Genomic DNA, 25,089 nt, shown 5'->3' with positions numbered 1-25,089 from the left:
AAAGGGCCATATTTCATTCTTTCTAATTGCCACGTAGTACTCCATTGTGTATATAAACCACAATTTCTTTATCCATTCATCAGTTGATGGACATTTAGGCTCTATCCATAATTTGGCTATTGTTGAGAGTGCTGCTATAAACATTGGGGTACAAGTGCCCCTATGCATCAGCACTCCTGTATCCCTTGGGTAAATTCCTAGCAGTGCTATTGCTGGGTCATAGGGTAGGTCTATTTTTAATTTTCTGAGGAACCTCCACACTGTTTTCCAGAGTGGCTGCACCAATTTGCATTCCCACCAACAGTGCAAGAGGGTTCCCGTTTCTCCACATCCTCGCCAGCATCTATAGTCTCCTGATTTGTTCATTTTGGCCACTCTGAGTGGCGTGAGGTGATATCTGAGTGTGGTTTTGATTTGTATTTCCCTGATGAGGAGCGACATTGAGCATCTTTTCATGTGCCTGTTGGCCATCCGGATGTCTTCTTTAGAGAAGTGTCTATTCATGTTTTCTGCCCATTTCTTCACTGGGTTATTTGTTTTCCGGGTGTGGAGTTTGGTGAGCTCTTTATAGATTTTGGATACTAGCCCTTTGTCCGATATGTCATTTGCAAATATCTTTTCCCATTCCGTTGGTTGCCTTTTAGTTTTGTTGGTTGTTTCCTTTGCTGTGCAGAAGCTTTTTATCTTCATAAGGTCCCAGTAGTTCATTTTTGCTTTTAATTCCCTTGCCTTTGGGGATGTGTACAGCAAGAAATTGCTACAGCTGAGGTCAGAGAGGTCTTTTCCTGCTTTCTCCTCTAGGGTTTTGATGGTTTCCTGTCTCACATTCAGGTCCTTTATCCATTTTGAGTTTATTTTTGTGAATGGTGTGAGAAAGTGGTCTAGTTTCAATCTTCTGCATGTTGCTGTCCAGTTATCCCAGCACCATTTGTTGAAGAGACTGTCTTTTTTCCATTGGATATTCTTTCCTGCTTTGTCAAAGATTAATTGGCCATACGTTTGTGAGTCTAGTTCTGGGGTTTCTATTCTATTCCATTGGTCTATGTGTCTGTTTTTGTGCCAATACCATGCTGTCTTGATGATGACAGCTTTGTAGTAGAAGCTAAAGTCTGGGATTGTGATGCCTCCTGCTTTGGTCTTCTTCTTCAAAATTACTTTGGCTATTCGGGCCTTTTGTGGTTCCATATGAATTTTAGGATTGCTTGTTCTAGTTTCGAGAAGAATGCTGGTGCAATTTTGATTGGGATTGCATTGAATGTGTAGATAGCTTTGGGTAGTATTGACATTTTGACAATATTTATTCTTCCAATCCATGAGCACGGAATGTTTTTCCATTTCTTTATATCTTCTTCAATTTCCTTCATAAGCTTTCTATAGTCTTCAGCATACAGATCTTTTACATCTTTGGTTAGATTTATTCCTAGGTATTTTATGCTTCTTGGTGCAATTGTGAATGGGATCAGTTTCTTTATTTGTCTTTCTGTTGCTTCTCAGCAGCTTTCTTTAGAACTTGCTCCTCCTTTCTGTGACTCACTTGACAACACTGGGCAACCGCAAGGGCTCTTTATGAGAGGCATTGTGGCCATGGTTTCATCACCAGTCACCCAGTGACTGAAAATGTTCTCACTGAGCAGGTGCCCTGAGAAGGCTTCTCCTGGTGCCAGAAACTGCTTAGAGGCATTTCCTTTTTCCCCAGTTTTTTTGATATGTGATGGATATACATCACTGTATAACATTAGGCATACAGCATAATGGTTTGGCTTACAAATATTTTGAAATGATTACCTGAATAGGTTTAGTTTACATCTATAATCTAATATAGATACAAGAAAAGAAAAAGAAAAAGGAAAGAAATTAAAAACAAAATTTCTTTGTGATGAGAACTTTTGGATTTATTCTCTTAATGACTTTTCTATGTACCATACTAGAATAATGCCCTGGAGGTCCATCCATGTTGACACAAATGGCAGGATATTCTGTTTTTATGGCTGAATAATATCCCTTTGTATATGTGTTACCAAAAGTTCTTTATCCACTCATCTGTCAATGGACACACATGTTGTTTCCATGCCATTTTCTTTTTGCTTGAACTTTGTTCACATTTCTCAATGCCTACGTATATTCTGACATTTGATGACTACCATTCAGATTGTGAATGAAACACATTTCCTTTTTTAAATTGTGATTAAACACATAGCATAAAACTCACTATCTAAACTATGTTTAAGTGTATAATTCAGCAACACCAAGCACACCCGCCATATTGTGTAGCCACGATCACATTCCATTTCCAGAACCTTTTTGTCAACCCAAATGGAGTTTGGAATAACTCACATCTCAGGGGCGGCTGGGTGGTGCAGTCGGTTAAGCGTCCGACCTCAGCCAGGTCACGATCTCGCGGTCCGTGAGTTCGAGCCCCGCGTCAGGCTCTGGGCTGATGGCTCAGAGCCTGGAGCCTGTTTCCGATTCTGTGTGTCCCTCTCTCTCTGCCCCTCCCCCGTTCATGCTCTGTCTCTCTCTGTCCCCCCAAAAAATAAATAAACGTTGAAAAAAAATAAAAAAAAAAGAATAACTCACATCTTTCCCTCCTCTAGCCCCAGGCAACCTCCATTCTACTCTCTGTCTCCATGATTCCACCTGCTCTAATACCCTATGAGAAATAAGTCTTTTGGCACAAAAGGACAAATATGTGTGGTTTGTTTGCATGGCAATTTTAGGTTCAGCTTTTCGAGGAAACAGCAAGCTATTTTCCACAGCAGCTACACCATTTTACATTGCCACCGGCAATGCACCGGGTTTCAATCTCTCCACATAACCAATACCTGCTATTTCTTCCCTCCCTCTCTTCCTTCCTTCCTTCTTTCCTTCCTTCCTTCCTTCCTTCCTTCCTTCCTTCCTTCCTTCTTTTCTTTCTTTCTTTCTTTCTTTCTTTCTTTCTTTCTTTCTTTCTTTCTTTCATCCTAATGGGTGGTTTTAGTTTGCATTTCTTTAATGCCTAGTGATGTTGAGCATTTTTTAAGTGGTTACTGGCCATTTGTATATTTTCTTTGGGAAAAAGGCTATTCAGTCTTTTAAACATTTTTAAATTGGATTTTTACTCTTGTTGCCCTTGAATTCTAATAATTCTTTATGTATTCTGGACATTCATCCCCTGTTAGATATATTATATATAAATATTTTCTCCATTCTATGGGATATCTTTCAGTGTTTTCATAGTGTTCTTTGACACACACACACACACACACACACACACACACACACACGGTTGTTTTTCTCCTCTTCATTTTGATGAAGTCCTATTTGTCTATTATCCTTCTTTTTTTGTCCATATTTTAGGCATCATACTGAAGGAAACGCCACCAAATCCAATCTCATGAAAAATTCCCTCGATGTTTTCTTTGGCGAGTTTTATAGTCTTAACTCTTACATCCATTTGGAATGAATTCTTTTATGTGGTGTAAAGGCTCCAACTTCCTTCTTGTGCGTGTCTCCGTATATCAACACTAGCAGAAAGACATCCTGAGAATTTTTAATATTCTAGTGTAGTTAGATGAAGAATACAAGAGGCCATATGCTGAGAAAACAGTACCTTGGGAGGTTTTCCTTGCAGAAAATGAAGGCTATAACTTTATGTAAATCAAGGCTACAACTTTATGAGAGAAATATATTTTTCTCCATGAGCACTTGAATGTTTCTTTCCTTTTTTTTTTTCTTTTTGCAAAGACCATATTAGATTACTGGGAAAGCTTAAGTACATTTCACCAAGTATTTATGATGTAGATGCCCTTTGATTTTCATCAAGTGTAGTAATATGTAAACAGGACAAAAATAGAAACTAAAATAAAAGTTCGTGGCAAGTCACAGTCACTGTATTATTTTTTTTTTATTTCAAAGAGAAAAATCAATACTCAAATTGCAGAATACCTGGAAAAAATTATAAAGACAAAAGTGAATATCAGTTTTTATACCTATCAGTTTAGCCTGGGTCAGAGGAAATTCTTCGGGATGAACAGCATGAGAGCCTACAACCAGTTCTCCATAATAGGAGCCAACACATCTGGAGCCAGTATATCAGTGGGAGAGGCAGAGAAGCCTGGCTCAGGGAGTCAGACCACACTGGCCACACTTCACAGAGGCCCAGAAAGCAGATCACACCAGGACCTCTGACAGTTTCCAAGAACTGGACAAGAACATGTGCATACCTATCTGATGCCAGCTCTTCTCCACCTCCGTGTAATAGCCACCCAGGCACACGCAATAGAGGAGAAATAGCAAAATGCAGATTATTTCTAAGAAGAAACATTAGTCGATGTAGGCTGACGGAATGAGACTGAGATGCCATCCGTGTATCTGCTGACCTTATCTCTCAGCTCCAAAGTCCGATATTTTTTGCAGTTCGTTGTTTCTCAAAGTGTGATCTGAGTCACTTGCGTTGGGGTGACCTGGCAGGCTTGTAGAAATGCAGTACCCGGGTCCGTCCCAGGCCCACGAAGTCAAAATCATTGTGGGTGGAGCTTGAGAGTTTGCGTTATAACCAGCCACCCTGACTCTCTTATCTGGAAACTGTAGTCTGAGAATTGCAGCTCTCTATGTCTGTATGTGCTTTGCAAGCCTGAGATGTCAAAGGCCACACTCACCTATTAATATCTCTTTATGCTTTAACTCATTTATAGTTATTCAATGAGTAGTCATGCTTTTATGTTGCTTTTATGTTCACAGCTATTTTCCGTATTTTCTGCAGGTTTGGATGGTGGCTATGGATGGGCTTTGGCTTCCAGTCAACTCAGGGGTACGTGGTATGGATGGTGGCTCCAGCCACCCACCACTGGTGATAAAGACCATCAGATGGGAGATCTTGAGACCGAGCCACAGGGAAACCTTGTCTCCTGATCAGCTGCACAACAGATGCAGCTCCTGGAAAACATCACTCCTGTTGTCGTGGACAGCAGTTCTCCAATGTTATGGTAGATGGGAAACCAGTGAAGTTGAGCTTTAGGGGTGCAGGTGGACAAGATTATCCTACCTGTGGACACATGTACTCTTAACTGTGTTCTGCATCATTCCGAAATGTGCATGCCGAGTGGTGCACTGAAGTGTGACGTCTTCTCCCCAACTTTCTTATCATCCCAGGGAGAGCTAAACTTGAAGTAAAGCAAAGTCATGATTGAGAAAGCAAAGGGGAAGAAGTCAGCTCCAATTACCTTTCCACATCCTGGCTAAGGATCTAAGGATCAGTGTTAAGTATCTGAATACTTGGCTCCCACCCAGTGATAGCTCAAGTGTTTACGAAATTCTTACAGTAGGTCTATGCCCACCCCTGGAAAGAAGAAGAAGAGACCATGTTTTCTGCTGTAAAAGCCAGACACTTTGACTTTTATTGCCCTATCATGCCCACCAAGTCCTTATAGATATGCTTAAAAATTGGTAAAGCCTATGCCTGACGTTTTATCACAGATTGTGTTTTTTTCCCATGAAAGTATTTTGAACCCAAGAGTAATTTCAAGGCTTTCTTGGAATAAAATGTAAGGGTTCATACTTTACATTTTATTAAAATTCAATTCTAAAGTGACAAACTTCATAAAGCTTTGTTTTTTCAGAAGACTTGTCCTTAATTAGATTAGGTATTACCCAAATGTTTTCTGAAATGAGTTACATTGTTGTGCTGTGAACACTAAGCCCTCAACTTTTTAAAGGCTTTTGTCTTTAAGAAGACGCATCTTCTGATTTAGAAAATATAGATGCTCTTTGGGCAATTTTCACATTTATAAAAAGTGCATTCCTCTGTCTACAGGTGACCTCAAAATGCCATAACCAAAAGACCACAAGTCTACTTCTAGGTACTATATGGGCTTTCCTCCCTGTCCATTCAACCCAGGGTGGACCACATTGACATTTCCATAGGGTCAAGGGAGCTGTTTGCATGAGGTGTGGACAGAACTGGGACACGTGTGCTGTTGGGTCCTGACACCTGTGTGACAAGCCCATGATAGAGAAGGTGCATTGGCTATGCCACTGCATGGTGTCCAAACATGTAAATTGTAAACTCATCCTCTGGCTGAAGAAATCCTCTATACTATAATCCTCTATCTTCTATACTATGAAGGTATATTTGTATTATATGTTGCATATCTGCAACATATAATTCTGTTCAATTTTTAAATTTCCCCCTTTTCAATATATCAGTAATATATAACAATAATAAGAAAACATTATTCCTAGGAATTCTGTTAAAATTAAAGTTGTTATTATTTATGTAATATACCATATAATATGCATTACATTAGTATCTATAATAGCATAAATGTTATTATATAAGTAATGTTATATTGTTAATATTCATAAATATAAATACTTAGAAAAATATCTCAAATGATAGCATATGTTAGTGTAAAATATTATACAGAAATGTTGCACTCAGTTGAAAGTGGTAAAATTCAGAAATCCAGAAAGAACATGGAGGTAGAATAGAACGCATACAGAAAAGGGGGGAAGAAAAGAATTGTGGAAATAAAAAGCATGTTTTCAGAAACAATACTGAAAAATAATTATTTTATTTTTGGAGATACACGATTAAAAATAAATAACTTTTGGGGCGCCTGGGCGGCACAGTCGGTTAAGCGTCCGACTTCAGCCAGGTCACGATCTCGCGGTCCGTGAGTTCGAGCCCCGCATCAGGCTCTGGGCTGATGGCTCAGGGCCTGGAGCCTGTTTCCGATTCTGTGTGTCCCTCTCTCTCTGCCCCTCCCCCGTTCATGCTCTGTCTCTCTCTGTCCCAAAAATAAATAAAAAACGTTGAAAAAAAATTAAAAAATAAATAAATAAATAAATAACTTTTGGCCTCAAATATAAAAAAGGCGATCATGAAGATAGATAGCTTTATTCAGACTAGAGCTCCAAGTAATAACAGTGCCACTGGGTGAGTTGTCCCACTAAGACTATTTTTCTACAATTTAAGTCCATGAATGGAAGTGGATCTCCCATAGATCCCATATTTTCCTAGTGGAAGGAGTCCAAACATCATACATGAAAGTTGATCTTGAGTGTTGCTTCAAATCTTGAATATTGTTTTTATTCTAGGGAAACATGAGATAATTGTTCTACTTTAAATAAGTTAGTGTCTTTGGGTCAGGATAAATCACTGTCCTCTCATATGAAGGGCCCTTGCAGATACACTAGGGTGGGATTGTGAGGAATTAGAGAGCACATGTGATGTGTTAGAATGCCAGAGAATGATGTAGTTAAAAGAAAAATTTCAGGAAATATACACAAATATGTAGATTCATTAGCTTTTTTTTAATTAAGTTTATTTATTCTTGAGAGATAGAGAGAGACAGAGTGCAAGCAAGGGAGGGGGAGAGAGAGGGGGAGACACAGAATCCGAAGCAGGCTCCAGGCTCTGAGCTGTCAGCATAGAGCCCCACGCAGGGCTCGAACCCACGAACCGCGAGATCATGACCTGAGCCAAAGCCAGACGCTTAACCGACTGAGCTTAACCGACTGAGCCACCCAGACGCCCCTATATTCATTACCTTTAAGTAATTCTTAGATAAATGTCCTAAAGCAATCATAAATATTTTGAGTACTTCTAAAGGAAATTCTCGATATGGAAAAAAGTTAAGCTGTATAAATAAAAACCATATATTAGACTAATTTTCTTTTATCAAATCCTCGTTAGAAGGGAATTCTGAGCCATGATGTGTGTGAGTACGTATAGCGGTACATAAGTATGCCTGTGGGCCTGCACCTAATAATTAACTGCTCTTGGGGTGCCTGGGTGGCTCAGTCAGTTTAAATGTCTGACTCTTGATTTCCGCTCAGGTCATGATCTCATGGTTCGTGGGTTCGAGCCCTGCCTTGGGCTCTGTGCCTTCTTGGGATTCTGTCTCCATCTCTTTCTGCCCCTCCACTGCTCTCTCTCTCTCTCTCTCAAAAATAAATAAATAAGCATTAAAAAATTAAAACATTAAAATAAAAAATACTGACTGCTCTTAATAATTCAATTGAATCACAAACTCATATTTCCCCCAAAGAAAACAATTCCAACTCCAAAATGGTAAGACAAAATGGTAAGAATTGTTGGAAAAACGCTCTCATGCCATTTCCAGAACCACAGAGTCCTTTAATGGAGAATTGATGATGTAAAAGCTAGACTCTTAAAGTTTCTAAGAAGCTATTGAAATACTTGAAGAGTTAGCAGGAAATCTTACACACCAAAAAGTTGACTCACTGTCAGTTATCTTAGCGGGAAAGTTGACTGTTCTAAAATCCATTAGATTTTTCTGAGAAAGGCAAGAATCTCATGATGGCCTTAGAATTAATTTTAATGAGCAATAATAAGATATATTCTCACACTCTTAGTGAAAGGTAAGATTTTTAAACTCTTCGAGGAACCACCTTACAGAGGAAACTCTGTAACTTGGATGAAATGCTGATCTTTTATCACTTATTTTCTAATTTGGAACACAATAATATTAGAAATCTAGGATAGTTAAAGGAAAGACTAAGTAAAATAAAGTTTATAAGGCACATGACAGAAAGAATAAGAGTACGGTGTGAATTATTCTTCATTTTTCACGTTCAGATTGTATCAGACATTCTATTGAGAATGAAGTGAGAATTTTCATTATTATGATTTTGTCCATGGAGAACAACCAAGCTTTGCTTTGCATTATGAATTTTAACAAAAATCCAAGTCTAAGAGCCTATTTCAAATATTCAAGAAATGTATCTTATAAATGTTAAAACTAAAAAAAAAAACAAAACAAAAAAAAAAGAAAATTGACTTACACTTCTATGAGCAGATTTGCATACTTTCTGCATTAAATGTTAAATAGATGGATGTCTGGTTTCCTGTCATGCCAAGAGGAAATAGTTTTCAATATGGATAACTTATTTTAATATGATGAATTAAAGATAGAATTAAGAAGCCTCTACATTTGCTATTTCATTATCATTAGAAGGGAAAACTAAATTTTACTATACCAAAATCAAATTACTATTAAATTGAAAGATATATCCTTTATTGACATATACAAGACTAAATAACTCCATTCAGCAAGTTACTTCAATATCATATTTGGAATTATGTTTCATTTATGGAACATTTTTATAGGCCCCGAGAGTAGTGCCAATTAAAACCAGATGGTTGCTTGGTATAGAAAGGCTATGAGTAGTATTTGTCCTAAAAATGATCCAGGACCAAACTATGCCCAATTTCATTGTGTTTAGATTCTCTGGGACTAGACGTGAACTGTCTGTAAAGTTGAATGTACACAAATGAGTGTTTAGGGGGAAAAAAAAAGAAAGGAAAAGATAATATTTTTGTTTATAGTAGTGTATAAAGCAGACTTCTCTGTTGTATGATCATTTGATTGAGGAGCAATATAAAAATTGCTGTTTTGAGTTCATTGCCCACTTTGCCCCAAAGCTTATGGTAAATCATTTGCATTGAATCTGGTGGTGATGCCTTCTTGAGGGGCTTGGCTGTCTACCAAATAAAGGAATATATATTCTAGAAGACTCTAATTTTAATAACCATAGTCTATTAAAAATGAAGTCTTATAAGGAGGAAAAAACTAAGGACCTACAAGGAATATTTAATCCATGTAAATGACTTAACATAATAAGAAATGAAAATAAGAAATTTTCACATAACTAGTTTTCCTTAAATTAGAACATATGACAAAAACAAAACAAAGATGAGTTGCAGGATCTGAAAAGAATAACTTTTTTAGTGGCAATTTTTAAAAGATGTATTTGGGGGCGCCTGGGTGGCGCAGTCGGTTAAGCGTCCGACTTCAGCCAGGTCACGATCTCGCGGTCCGTGAGTTCGAGCCCCGCGTCAGGCTCTGGGCTGATGGCTAGGAGCCTGGAGCCTGTTTCCGATTCTGTGTCTCCCTCTCTCTCTGCCCCTCCCCCGTTCATGCTCTGTCTCTCTCTGTCCCAAAAATAAAAACAAACAAACAAACAAAAAAAAACAAAACGTTGAAAAAAAAAATAAAAGATGTATTTGTTGAGGCACCTGGGGGACTCAGTCGTTTGAGCATCTGACTCTTGATTTCACCTCAGGTCATGATCCCAAGGTTGTGGGATTGAACCCAGTGTCAGGCTCCAAGGTCAGAGTGGAGCCTACATGATATTCTCTTTCTCTCCCTCTGTCCCTCTCTCCTGTTCACATACTCTCTCTAAAATAAAAAAATTAAATTAAATTAAATTAAATTAATAAAAGATGTATTTATAAATTTTATATAACTTTTACATATATAGTGAAATTTTAATCTAATGTATAAGTATATATATATATATATATATGTGCAGTGAAAACTTAAAATGTAAATTGAGTATTTAAAAACATACTTGTATTTACCAGGATTAAAGGAGTTCAACAAGCTACATAAGTATTAAAGAATATAATGAAGACAATAGAAGGAAAATTATAAATAACAGTAGAAATTAATACCACCGAAAAGAAATCTACAAAAGAAAGAATCAAAATAAAGAGTTTTGAATAACTCTAGTTTAAAAAAATTTTTTTAACGTTTATTTATTTTTGAGACAGAGAGAGACACAGCATGAACGGGGGAGGGGCAGAGAGAGAGGGAGACACAGAATCGGAAACAGGCTCCAGGCTCTGAGCCATCAGCCCGGAGCCCGACGCGGGGCTGGAACTCGCGGACCGCGAGATCGTGACCTGAGCTGAAGTCGGAGGCTTAACCGACTGAGCCACCCAGGCGCCCCTGAATAACTCTAGTTTTAAAATACACATATAATAAACAAATAAATGACTAAATAAAAGCAAAGGGATTAAAAAAGACAAATCTCTGTAAAAATTTAAACAGAAAAAGAAATTTATAAAGGAAAGGAGATTCAATTAAACACAATTAAGAAAATAACAGAGATTATAAAGTTAAGAAAATTCCAATTATACCGTTAAATTGAAAAATTTGAAAACCTACATGAAACCAAACATCTAAAACAATGTAACATACTCCATTTGATTCAAAAATATCTGATTAATCTCTCATTTTATATTTTTTTATATTTATATATTTTATATTTTATATATATTTATATATTTTTTTTTATTTATATATTTTATATTTTATATATATTTATAATTTAAATATTTTCTTACCAGCAATACCAAATTTTAAAAAAGGAAAATAATTTACATTCCAATTCCTTCGATAAAACTGTCAGTATAAATGAAAAAATCCTAAACACAATATCATCAACCAAGTACATTGACACATAAAGCATATTATTTGTATATATTAACCTTTATGCTATGAACAAATACTTAAAAATATAAGAGATTTTAATAAAATTTATGTACTTTATCATTTTTTGAGTACAATCATTTCAATATATGTGATTAACTCTTAAATGAAATGCAACACCCCTTTATGGTATTTTTCTTCTTTTTTAATTTAAATGGTTTGAAGGGGGCACCTGGGTGGTTCAGTGGGTTGAGCGTCCAACTTCGGCTCAGGTTATGATCTCACAGTTCATGGGTTTGAGCCCCGTGTTGGGCTCTGTGCTGACAGCTCGGAGGCTGGAGCCTGCTTTGGATTCTGTGTCTCCCTCTCTCTCTGCCCTAACCCACTCACATTCTGTCTCTGTCTCTCTCAAAAATAAATAAAAATTAAATGGTTTGAAGGGAAGTTCTTACTTGAACACATGTCCTATGTATCTGAACATCGACCCAGTCCATAGAACACATATCCTCATGCATGAAATGTGAGAAGCATTCTTTAGCAAATCAGGGAAAAAATAAAGATGCCAATAATTATAGCTTTTTAAAATATGTTACATGGGGCGCCTGGGTGGCGCAGTCGGTTAGGCGTCCGACTTCAGCCAGGTCACGATCTCGCGGTCCGTGAGTTCGAGCCCCGCGTCAGGCTCTGGGCTGATGGCTAGGAGCCTGGAGCCTGTTTCCGATTCTGTGTCTCCCTCTCTCTCTGCCCCTCCCCCGCTCATGCTCTGTCTCTCTCTGTCCCAAAAATAAATAAACGTTTAAAAAAAATTTTTTTTAAATATGTTACAGAAGTTCCTAGCCAATGCAGTAAAAGTGACTATATTTAAAAAATAAATGTGTATGATCAAAAGTTGTAAGCTAATTAGTTTTAACAGCATTCTGTAAATCTGTGGATAGTAGTTTTGGTGGTAACATTTTGTGCAGGGAAGGCAAATCTGTATCCAGAGTAGATATGTATTGTGGTAAGAATAAATTGCTGCTGCTTCCATGATGAAAGTGGTCCAATGTAGTCAACTTGCCCCAGGTAGCTGGATGATCACCATGGAGAATGGTGCCATCCTGGGACTCAACGTTGGTTTCAGTTGCTGGCAGATCGAGCAGTCAGTAGTGGCCTTAGCCAGGTCAGCTTTGGTGAATGGAAGTCTATTAGGTTAAACCATGCATAACCTCCATTCCCACCACATGGCCATTCTGATCATGAGCCCACTGAGTGATGACTAGGGTGGCTGGAAAAGAGGCTTACTGGTATCTACAGAATGGGTCGCCCTATCTACTTGATTATTAAAGTTCTCCTTTGCCAAGGTCGTCCTTTGGTGAGCATTCACATGGAACACAAATATCTTTCCATTTTTTGGCTATTCAGAGTGGTCCCCCAAAGTACACCTTCCCAAATTTCTTTCTCACCAGTGTTCTAATTCCATTTCTTCCAAGTCCCTGACCATTCGGCCAAATCATTGGCCGTAGCCCATGGTTTCATACAGAATCACGCCATCTGGTTATTTCTCCCTCCAAATAAAGAGCACAACCAGGTGCACTGCTTGAATTTCTGCCCACTGACAGATTTTCTTTTTACCACCACCCTTCAGAGATACCCCAGAGAAAAGATACAGAGCTAGAGCTGCCCCCTTTCAGGTGGTGTCTGAATCCCATGCAGAAGCATCTATAAACCAGACTTGCCTTCCTTTTCAAATAGTCTTAGAGGAACTCCCCATGAGGCCATAGGTGCAGGCTGAAGGAGAAAAAGCAATGGTGATCACAGACATTTGGACCTCTTCTTAATGTAAGTTACCTGGGCCTCAGGGTCTGCGTTTGTCCCAATCTCCCATCCATTTGATGGTAGAGTGTTGTCACATACACCTAACTTTTTGACTTGTTGGGTCAGGTAATAGCCAGTTTATGATGGGCAGCCCAGATCATATGGCAACTCCGTGGCTCATGGCTAAGTGTTCAGTTTCTACTAAGGCCCAGTGGTAGGCCAAGAGCTATTTCTCAAAAGAAGAGTAATCATCGCTGGAGAATGGCAGAGCTTCAGTCTCAAATCCTATGGGCCCATGCTGCAGTTCACATATGGGGCCTGCCCAAGGCTCCAAACAGCATCCTTGTTTGCCTCTGCCACTTCCAGAGTCATTGGATCTGGTGGATCATGTGTCCCAAGTGGGAGAGCAGCTTGTACAATAGCCTGTACCCGTGGCAGAGCCTTCTTTTTCTTTCTGGGCCTGAATACTGCCACCTTGTCATGTCAGTTGGTAAATGGGCCAGAACAACACGTCTAAATGAGAAATATATTGCCTCTAAAAACCCAAAGAGGCCCACTAGGCATTATGCCTCATTTTTGGTTGTTGGAGGGATGAGATGCAAAACATTATCTTTCATCTTAGAAGGGATATCTCAACGTATCCCATACCATTGGGACTTTGAAAATTTCATGGGAAATCACAGTTTTTTCCCCATCTTCTGGCTTGCAAATGGCTTGCCAATAAGACTTGAGTAGTTGCTATGTTTTCATTAGGTCTAATAACCATAAGGTCATGGATATAAAGGATCAGCATAATATCCTCCGGTAGGGAAAAGGGATCAAGATCCCTGTTCACTAAATTATGAGTACACTAAATTGATACACTCTTGAGGTAAGACTGTGAAAGTGTCTTACTGGCCTTGATGGCTGAAAGGAATTTATTTCTGGTAGATCTTATAGACAAGGATGGAGAAAAGGGCATTTGCTAGATCAATGGCTGCAGACCAGGTACCAGGGGATGTGTTAATTTGCGTAAGCAATGACACTACATCTAGTACAGCAGCTCCAGTTGGAGTTAAGCCTTGACAACCCACTGTCATTCTCCAAAATCTGCCTTCCGTACAAGTCAAATAAGAGAGTTGAATGAAGATGTGGTAGGAATCACCGCCCCCATCTCTTTCAAGTCCTTGATTGTGTCACCAATTGCTACCATCCCTGAACAAATGTGATGTTGATTTTAGCTTACCATTTTTCTACACAGATTTCTAATGGCTTCCACATGGCTTTGTCATCATAACAGCCCTCACTGCATAGGTGCGAGAACCAATGTGGGGATTCTGTCAGCTGCTGAGTATTTCTATTCCAGTCACCTATTCAGGAACTGGGGAAATTACAGGATGGATTCTGGAACCCACTGGACCCACTCAGACAGATCTGAGCTAAAACTCCATCTGACTTCCATATGCTCCTACTCTGACTGAAAGGTCAGAGTGACATTTTGGGTATACTGGAATCAGTGTCGATTCAGAGCCAGTATCTAGTGGTCCTGATAAATCTGATTATTTCCCTCTCCTCAGTGCATCATTACCCTGGTGAAAGGCTGAAGGTCCTTTTGGGGATGGGAGAAAGATTACCACTATATATTTTTGGTAGTGTTCTAGGATCCTTCCTCAAGAGGACCTGGGCTTCCATTCATTCATGTGGCTTTGGATCTATAAACTTGTTCAGGTCTAGGAATTAACTGAGTGGCCATGACATTCTGTTTTTTTATGATTCAATTTAAACTTTTTTCACTCAACCTAGAAGTTTTCTGTTTATAAAGATCAAGTAAGAACTTAGTAGGCTAACTATCTCTTTTCACTTTAGGATCCCCATGATCAGCTACCCACCATAGGCTTTTGGGAGTCAGATTGATTCTTATTGTTGCTTTGATTCTGCTGTTTATCATGGTAACCGCACTTACCTTGTGTTTGATGGTTAGTTGACACCCCTTGGCCCCTGCCACACGAGGCTCTAATTATTCCCATTGCATTTAGGTTTCCCAATTAAGTAATTGTAGTTTCCACACTGAGGTGTGTCCTACAGAGAAGAGCAATCATGGAGTTCTTAAAGGATGCTGGGTCTCCCTTCAAAAATTAATTTCTCAAAGTATTGGTAAAAGGTCTATCTTCTGGACCTTCCTAGTGTGGATGAGTAGGTCTTAAATGACAAGTCCACTTGGATATCCCAATATTCCAAAGCTTTTGAAACCCTTTCTCTACATTGAACCAAGGCCCATCTAGCATTTCCAATGTGTGTTGTGGATCAACTTTGGATAATGTTTCGGTCATCCAACCAAGCAAACAGAGTCCTTTCTAACTCACTGAACTGTAACATTAAATGAAGAATCTTTGCTTAGTGAGACCATGTAAATAAGTTTGGTCTGATCCAACTTTTTTTTTCCATCCTCATCCTGCACCTTTAGTATCCAACCTCACACATGTTCCCCAGATTTCAATCTGTATAAATTAGAAAACTCAAGTGTAATGAACCTCCTCATCGTGCTTCAACTTTAGGGACCTGCTAGAACTTGAGTTTGATTAAAGATCTAGAAATAAGGAAGGGCAGAAGGCCTGGGTCCTAGGAATAATCAGCATTGCATTGCAAGGCAACTGCCTTGGGAGGGGCCATTACATTTTCCTCTGGCAATGTAAGGTTAACCCTCTCAGAAGGAGGTGAAAAGGCCCAGATCATTGTGGCTAAAGAGGATGATACCACTGAAATGGAAAAACTGCTTCTACTGGAGTTGGGGAAATTTCTTTCATTAGCAAAGAAGATTCATCAGAATGTAGGAACTCAGTGTCCCCAGCTTCCTTCTGGTTTTCCTACACATTATCACTCCAACCTAGAGGATTCTACTTTTTCTGAGTCAATGCCCTAGACTTAACAGTGGACACTCTGCAGAGCTGGGAGTTCAGCTTGTGTTGTATGTATTTTGGCCATCTTAGGCTAAGATGTTTGCATTTTATTTTCAGTAAATTTAGCTATTCGACTACAGGAGATAAAGTTCTGCTTCAGGCCACAGGAAAAACTCCTTGGTAGCTTCTGTGGTGCTTGAGTTGGATATTGAATCCGTCAGTTCACGCTGGCCTTGAACCATTTGTCCAGCAACCTTAGGAACAACTAGGCAACATTATTGTACTTCATAAGTTTTTAATAAATATTCAAAAATATTATACAGAGTCACCTATCTCCTCATTTTGTATACGTGATTCATTGGATGCATCCCATGTATCCCTATTGCTAGATCACACCGTGGAGTTATCAGTGCTCTCTCTCCTACTAGCAAGGGAATCATTAGCATCTTCCAACCTAATAAGATTAGAGAATCTATTCAGGAAACTTGGGAACCAATTTAGAAAACTCATCCTTAACATTTTGTTCTTCTAGAACCACTGTCAGTATCAAAAATCTGTATTAATCAGGGTTCTCCAGAGAAACAAATACATACATATATATTTTTTTATATATTATTATATAAATATATATATAATATTATAATATATAATATAATATAAATTATAATATATAATATATATAAATTAATATATAATTATAATTATATTTATTTATATATTTATATAATTATAATTATATATATTTATATATAAATAATTAATAATTAATTATATAATATATAATATATAAATTATATATATATAATATATTATATATGTCCAAAAATTGTCCATATATAACTTTGTCTGTTGACACAGCATAAACTCACATCTCCAAAGACAAAATGACCTGGAGGTCTACCCAGCTTGTCACCAATCCAAAGTCTATTATCTATGCTTATGAGCTGTCTCAAGCTTAATGATAACCTATCAACCCCTGTATTGCTAAAGCATGGAAAGAATAAGTACAACAAAAACCCCATTCAGAATAAGAGTCAGAGACAGAGGACTCTGTGGCACATGGGAATCTTGGTGACCATGAAGCGAGAACGCTCTCATCTCTGACAGGAGATCCAGTGCTTTGAGATCAAGCATGGGAGGTTCTGTCTCTGCAAACATGGGAAGAATACCCTGATCCACAATCAACTGTAGCTACACCTGCGTTGACTTTAGAGAAAAATATCATGTGAGGTGGTCCCGCTGTCATGACAAGTTCTACTTGTGTGGCTTTCTTTGCAACGGACTTTCTTTAAGTTTGATTAGTAAGTGAAGGCAGGTTATTTTGTTTTGGTTTTTTTTGGGGGGGTGGTTGTTTATTTTGAGAGACAGAGAGAGCAAGTTGGGGACATGCAGAGAGAGAGGAGAAAGAGAATCCCAAACAGGTTTCTCACTGTCAGCTGGGGGCCCGAGGTGGGGATCAATCCCACAAACCATGCATGAGATCATGACCTGAGCTGAAATCAAGAGTCATATGCTTAACCAACTGAGCGACTCAAACACCCTTGTTTGTTGTTGTTGTTGCTGTTGTTTAAATCTCTCAATTCATCTTCTTAAGAATCTATTGGCTTCTTATATATTTGCTTCTGGTCAATTTCATTTGTAAATAACTGGGACTAATGCCCACTTGGAGACCTAGTTATTTGTTTGTTTACCACCTCAGTTTCCCAACAAGAGGTGGTTCAAAATAGGGGAATAATAATAATAAGGCACAAAGTTCCTCTTCTGCTGCTTTTTGTACCACTGACAACTTCTCTTCCACCGAGACACTGCATCTTCAAAATGACAGCATCAAACTTAGCTTGTCTCTTCTTATGTGACTGGTACTTTCTAAGTGTGAATAGTTTTGGCTCAAGTACTTTTTTTCCTCATTTTTGTCCTCAGACATCTCAGGCTGAAAGGCATGCCACCACCTGTGCGAGTGACGGTTGAAACATCAAGACCTCAACTGTTTTAAGTCACGTCCCAAAGCTGACACAGCTAGATGGTGGTGGCCATGGGAAAAGAATACTAGTATTCTGATTCCTAATTCAGAATTTAGTGCCCCGGCATGAAGCATACCGACACCATACCTTAACTGACAGTCCTGAAAACTTTCTATTAGTGACATATTAAATACACACCTTAAAATTTTTCCTGGGGCGCCCGGGTAGCTCAGTCGGTTGAGCGTCTGACTTCGGCTCAGGTCATGATCTCGCGGTTCATGAGTTCGAGCCCGCGGTGGGCTCTGTGCTGACGGCTCAGAGTCGGGAGCCTGCTTCAGATTCTGTGTGTCCCTCTCTCTCTATGCCCCTCTCCCACTCATGCTCTGTCTCTCTCTGTCTTAAAAATAAATAAAACATTAAAAAAAAATTTCCTTAGTACCAGATATGGCTGCTTCAATTGAAAGGCCATGCTATTCTCCTGGTACAGACACAAGCTGAAGAAGACACCTCTAAATTATCCCTCTCTTCTCTGACTGAGTTCCAATGAGAGGGGTTTTATCTGAGGGGATCATGAACAATGATATTGCTGTTGGTTCCCAATTGGCTTGCATCAGAATCACCTGAAGTGCTTGTTAAAACACAGATGCTGTGCCCCAGCCCAAGTTTCTGATTCAGTAGATCTAGCATAGGCCTTCGGAATGTGCACGTCTAACAAGTCCCCAGATGATCCTGATCCGTTGGTCCTGGAACCATACTTCCAGAACCACCCGTGAAGCTTAATTTTATGGGTCACCTTGACTCAGCCAGGGTCAACTATTATTATTCTGGTCAAATATCCGGTCAAATATTATTCTGGATGTTTCTCTTAGGGTGTTTTTGGATGATATTAACATATACATCGTTGGATAGAATAAAGCAGATTGCCCTCCCTGATATGGATGGGCCTCATCCAATCAGTTGAAGATATAAGTGAAACAAAAAAGGTTGACCTTAAGTAATAGAGAATCCCTTCTTCCTGCCTGCCTTCCAACTGAGACTTTGGCTTTTCCCTACCCTCTGCTCTGGACTGGAATTGACTGCCTTGGGTGTCCAGCTTGCTGACTTACGTTGCAGATCTTGGAACTTGTCAGCCTCTATAATTATATATATTTATACACATCTGTTTCTCTGGAGAACCTGGACTAATACACTGCCACTCTAGAGAACTTGTCCAGGCTGTAATGAATATTGGAATATGAGAGAAGCCGATATGCAGAAAGAGGATGACAGGTTAAAATAAAGACACAAATAATGGAGCCAAGTAAGCAGCAGAGCCAAGGCTTGGGAATACATAAGCTTTCAATTCCTGTGCAAAATATTCTTTTTTTTTTTTTTTCCTCCTCAGCTCTTAGTAAAGTAATCAAAATGACCATTCACTGAATGTGTTTGTCAACCCAGCTGCATTTGAGGGAATTTTTTTTTTCTCGCAGAAGTAAATTGCTCTCTTTAAACAAACCCCTTATCAGCTCCCACCCTAGATTCTTTGAAAAGCATATTGATTATATACCCAGCAGCTGTAAGCATCCAGACTCCCTATCTTCGTGGCTGTGTTCTCTTCCTCCTCCTGCCTCCGCTCACCTTCTCACTCTTGTCTCCACTCAGTCTCTCTTTCCCCTTCCACTAATCACCTTGGGCCACATTACTGGTGTTCTGTCTGTCCCACCGATTTGAGGGCACTTAAGGGTAGAGTCTATGTGTATTTATATTTGGGTTTCCTGTGCTTTGCTGGGGAACTATTCTTGGCAGAGTTTACATGTGCAGGGGATGTGACTGAAAGATTGCTTGGATGAACGTGCTGCCATATGCACCTGCTTATCCTAAACGTAGTGAGTCAATGGAAGTGTGGAGGGATAAACGCACTAGCGAATAAACAAAGATGAGGAAAGCATTGTTATTTACATTTAAATTTTAAGCAAAGGGAGTCAAATTATTGTCATCTTTATAATCTGGAACTTGATTCTTGTAAGTAGGAACTAAGACAATTTGCTTCAATTGTCTCGACCTCAGTGTCCTCAACATAACTTCATCTTCCTTGCATCTTGATTTCCATCTTCTTGATTAGGAGCCATCTAATTCATTTCAGCCCTCCCGTATGGCATAACGTGGGAGATGTTTCATGATGTAGAATTTCTAATGACCACTAAAATACCGCATAGAAACCGTGATAGATCTTAGGAATCTGTGAATCATGCTTTAAAGATTTCTCAAAATCATTAAGGATGCTAACGATGCTGTTATTAGTTCAGAGCAATAAACAGAGATTTGATAAATCAGAGACAGTTGTTCAGAAGGAAAAGCTGAAACGCCAAATTTGAATTTTAAGGTTGATATCTAGGGCTAGATTGTAGGCATTCAGTGGTAGAATATGGCTCTTGGGGTGCATAATGAGATTTTTATGTTGTCTTGTGATACACACTTTGATCTTTCCTTGCCTGAGCACTGAGATATTTAGATGCAACTTACTAAGTGTGTTTCATTCTGAATTCTACCTGAGGTGCCATCATTTCTTGGTCCTAACGGCCTGTTAACAACTTAGGGAGCTCCTTAATGGCTTCTAAACATTTGAGTGTAAACCTTTACTTGCTTATCATAAAAGTAGATCCAAACTAAAACTCAGAAAAACTCCTTTAAGATAGCACATTCACCACTGGTAATACTGTTTTAATGCTTGTATAAAATAGAACTCAATTGCACCCAAAGTATGATCCGCCTACACTCTGGGAATTTATGCAAGCCGAGTTTATGCCTGGAACACTTCACAGCACTCTCCACTTCCCCTACGAGTCTGCTAATCCCCATCACCCACCAGATCCAGTTTAGATCATTTTGAGGTACCACAGAGAACATTACTTGACTTTCAAAAGATGGTAGGTGTCTCTTTATGTTACCTATCTGTCTCTGTATTCCACTCCTTTGATTTCCTGTACACTGACTTTTATCCATGACCAGCCTGGGTGTCCCCAAAGGACAGCTGTGTCCCAGTCACTGCTGTAGTCTCAAGCTGAGTGAGGTGCCCTCAGATAGAAGAGTTTTCAATATTTGTTAACCAGCTCACTGAGTGAATGTCCAAGAAACATTTTAGAGAACCTTCACTGTACTAACTAACCAGACTGCTCAGTATCGAGATGAAAGCTATCTGTTTAGCTTACTTGAAAGTGCTGATGCCTGAATGGAAACAGGTATCTCTATTTCAGTTGGCTTAGTGATTTCATTACAATTCATTTATAACTTCATAAAAATGCTGTTGTGTCCTAAAAAATTTACTGCAACTGGTATACACAGGCACAAACATATTTAGGGTAGAATCTGTATCCAAAAATATCTTATATATTTGACAGTCTACATCTTTTTAGTATTTTCCGTCAAAATGTAATAAAAATGGTAATCAACACGTTAACTAATAATAAGAATCATCTAATTAAAGCAAGAGAATTAATGCACTGGTGAGACTCACAGAGGAATAGAAATTGGCTCTATTGGCATAAAAACATTCCAGTTGGAGAATTGTGGTATTCTTCAGTACTTAGTTTGGATATATATTCATTTCCAGCATAGACTTCTGGAGAATGAGGAAACTGATCAGACATAGCTCAGGGAAAATGGGGGCTCAGAGTAAATCAGTTCTCAATTAGCGATAAGTTGTCAAAAGTTAACAATGGAAATGAAAATAATAATGGAGTACAGGTAGAGAGATCTCAGCCACACTCGAAACTCCAGACAAATGTACAACGGTAGGATGTATGCTAGAATGTATTGCTTTTGTTTACTGATGAATGGGTCACGTTTAAAATTTATGTAAACCAAGTGGGCAGCTGTTCAATTTGCTTATCTCCATTCCATTTAAATCCTCAGGCAATGAAGAAATAAAAGTTTTAAGACAAAACCAAAAAATGGGGGGGGGGGGAGTTTACTACCTGATAAGACCAGAGCCAAGCTTAAACCTGTCCTCATATTTATTTATTTTTTGATTTTATAAAGATCTTTTTTAACTATTGAGGTATAACTGGCATATAATATTAGTTCTAGGTATATAATATAGTGATTTGATATTTGCATATGTCACAAAATGGTCACCACAATAAGTGTAGGTAACCATCTGTCATCTTACAAACCTTACAGTTAATACAGTGTTATTGAATTTTGTCTGTTCTCCTTCTGCATCCTGCACTATCCATTTAAAAAGCATCATTTGTGGGGTACCTGGGTGGCTCAGTCAGTTAAGCGTCCGACTTCGGCTCAGGTCATAATTTCACCGTCTGTGAGTTTGAGCTCCACGTCGGGCTCTGTGCTGACAGCTCAGGGCCTGGAGCCCGCTTCACATTCTGTGTCTCCGTCTCTCCCTATCCTCCCTCATTCTCACTCTGCCTCTCTCTCTCTCTCTCTCTCTCAGAAATAAATAAGCATTAAAAAATATTTTTAAAAAGCATCATTTGCATTTACAGGTGGATAGAGAAATCATCCAAAAAGATCCTGTTTGAAAACACATTTTTTTTTAATTTAAATTTTAGTTATTTAACATACAGTGCAATATTGGTTTCTGGAGTAGAATTCAATGATTCATCATTTACGTACAACATCCAATGTTCATCATAATTTCCCTCTTTAATATCCATCAGCCATCTAGCCCATCTCCCACCCACCTCTCTCTATCAACCTTCAGTTTGTTCTCTATCTTTAAGAGTCTCCTGTGGTTTGTGTCCCCTCTCTCCACTCTCCCCGCCTCTTCCCATACATTATTCTGCTTTGTTTCTTAAATTCCACATATGAATGAAATCATATGGCATTTGTCTTTCTTTGACTGACGTATTTTGCTTAGAATAATACTCTCTAGCTCCATCCACGTCATTACAAATGGTAAGATTTCATTCTTTTGGATGGCTGAATAATATTCCATTATATATATACATATATAATTTATATGTATATAAATACATACAATTTATATGTATATATATGTATGTGTATATATATGTATATATATGTATATGTACATATGTCTGTATATATATATATATATATATATATATATATATTTATATATACACCATATCTTCTTTATCCATTCATCAGTCGATGGACATTTGGATTCTCTCCATAGTTTGGCTACTGTTGATAATGCTGCTATAAACATTGGGGTGCATGTACCCCTTTAAATCTGTATTTCTATATTGTTTGGGTAATTGCTGTATCATAGGGTAGTTCTATTTTTAGTGTTGAGAAACCTCCATACTGTTCTTCAGAGTGGCTGTACTAGTTTGCATTCCCATCAACAGTGCCAGAGGGGGAAACTTTTAGTTCTCCCTTTCAGTTGCCTTTTAGTTATGTTGCTTGTTTCCTTCACTGTGCAGAGGCCTTTTATCTTGATGAGGTCCCAATACTTCTTTTGCTTTTGTTTCCCTTGTCTCCAGTGATGTTTCTAGTAAGTTGCTGGGGCTGAAGTCAAAGAGGTTGCTGCCTATTTTCTCCTGGAGGATTTTGGATGGTTTACTGTCTCACATTTAGGTCTTTCATCCTTTTGGAATTTATTTTTGTGTCTGGTGGAAGAAAGTGGTTCAAGTTCATTGTGCATTTTGCTGTCCAGTTCTCCATTTGCTAAAGAGACTGTCTTTTTCCATTGGATCCTCTTTTCTGCTTTGTTGTAGATGAGTTGACCATGTAGTTGTGGGTCCATTTCTGGGTTTTCTATTATGTTTATGTTGCATTGATCTCTGTGTCTATTTTTGTGCCTGTACCATTTTGTCCTGATAACTACAGCTTTTTACTATAGCTTGAAATCTGGAAATCATGATGCCTCCAGTTTCATGTTTCTTTATCAGGATTGCTTTCTCTATTTGGGTTCTTCTGTTGTTCCATACAGATTTTAGGAGTATTTGTCCTATCTCAGTGAAGAATGCTGGTGGTATTTTGATGGGGATTGCCTTGGGAGGTATAGACATTTTAACAATGCTTGTTCTTCCATTCCATGAGCGTGGAATGCTTGTCCATTTCCTTGTGTCCTTTCCAATTACTTTTATAAGTGTTCTATACTTTTCAGAGTACAGATCTTTTACCTCTTTGGTTTGCTTTATTCCTAGGTATCTAATTATTTTTTGTACAATTGCAAATGAGATCTATTCCTTGATTTCTTTTTTGCTGCTTTATCACTGGTGTATAGAATTTACACAACAGATTTCTGCACGTGTTGATTTTGTATTCTGGAACTTTGCTGAATTAATATTAGTTCTAACAAGTATTTGATGGAGTCTTTGAGGTTTTCTACATAGAGTATTACATCCTCTGCAAACAGTGAATGTTTGATTTCTTTTTGCTGATTTGTATGCCTTTCATTTCTTTTTGTTGTATGATTGCTGAAGCTAAGATTTCCAGTACTATGTTAAATAATAATAGTGAGTTGGACATCCCTGTCTTGTTCCTGATCATAGGGGAAAGACTCATTTTTTTTTTTTTTCCCATTGAGGGTGATATTAGATGTGGGTCTTTCATATATGGCCTTTATGATGTTGACTTTTGTTCCATCTATCCCTACTTTGTTTGTTTGTTTTTATCAAGTATGGATGTTGCATTTTGTCAAATGCTTTTTCTGGATCTATTGACAGGATCATGTGGTTGCTATCCTTTCTTTTATTAATGTGGTGTAACATGTTGATTGATTTGTGAATATTGAACCAGCCCTGTAGCCCAGGAGTAAATCCCATTTGATCATAGTGAATCATTCTTTTAATGTACTATTGAATTTGATTTCCTAGTATTTTATTGAAGATTTTTTCATCCATGTTCATCAGGGATATAGGCCTGTAATTCTCCTTTTCAGTGGGGTCTTAATCTGTTTTTGGAATCAAAGTAATGCTGGCTTTGTAGAATGAGATTGGAAGTTTTCCTTCCTTTTCTTTTCTTTTCTTTTCTTTTCTTTTCTTTTCTTTTCTTTTCTTTAACAGTTTGAGAAGACTAGGTATTGGCTCTTCTTTAAATGTCTGGTGGAATTACCCTAGGAAGGATGCTGGCCCTGGACTTTTGTTTGTTGGGAAATTTTTTATTATTATTTCAATTTCATTGCTCGTTATGGGTCTATTAAAATTATCTACCTTTTTTTCCTGTTTTGGTTTTGGTAGTTGGCAAGTTTCTAGGAATTTGTCCATCTCTTCCAGATTTCCCAGTTTGTTGGCATATATATATATATATATATATATATATATATGTATA

The sequence above is a fragment of the Herpailurus yagouaroundi genome, unplaced genomic scaffold (genome assembly GCF_014898765.1).
Source record: "Herpailurus yagouaroundi ecotype Mexico unplaced genomic scaffold, PumYag 214, whole genome shotgun sequence".
NCBI classification, from domain to species: Eukaryota; Metazoa; Chordata; class Mammalia; order Carnivora; family Felidae; genus Herpailurus; species Herpailurus yagouaroundi.
The sequence above is the reverse complement of the archived record's forward strand: the minus strand, read 5'-3'. Positions refer to the sequence as shown.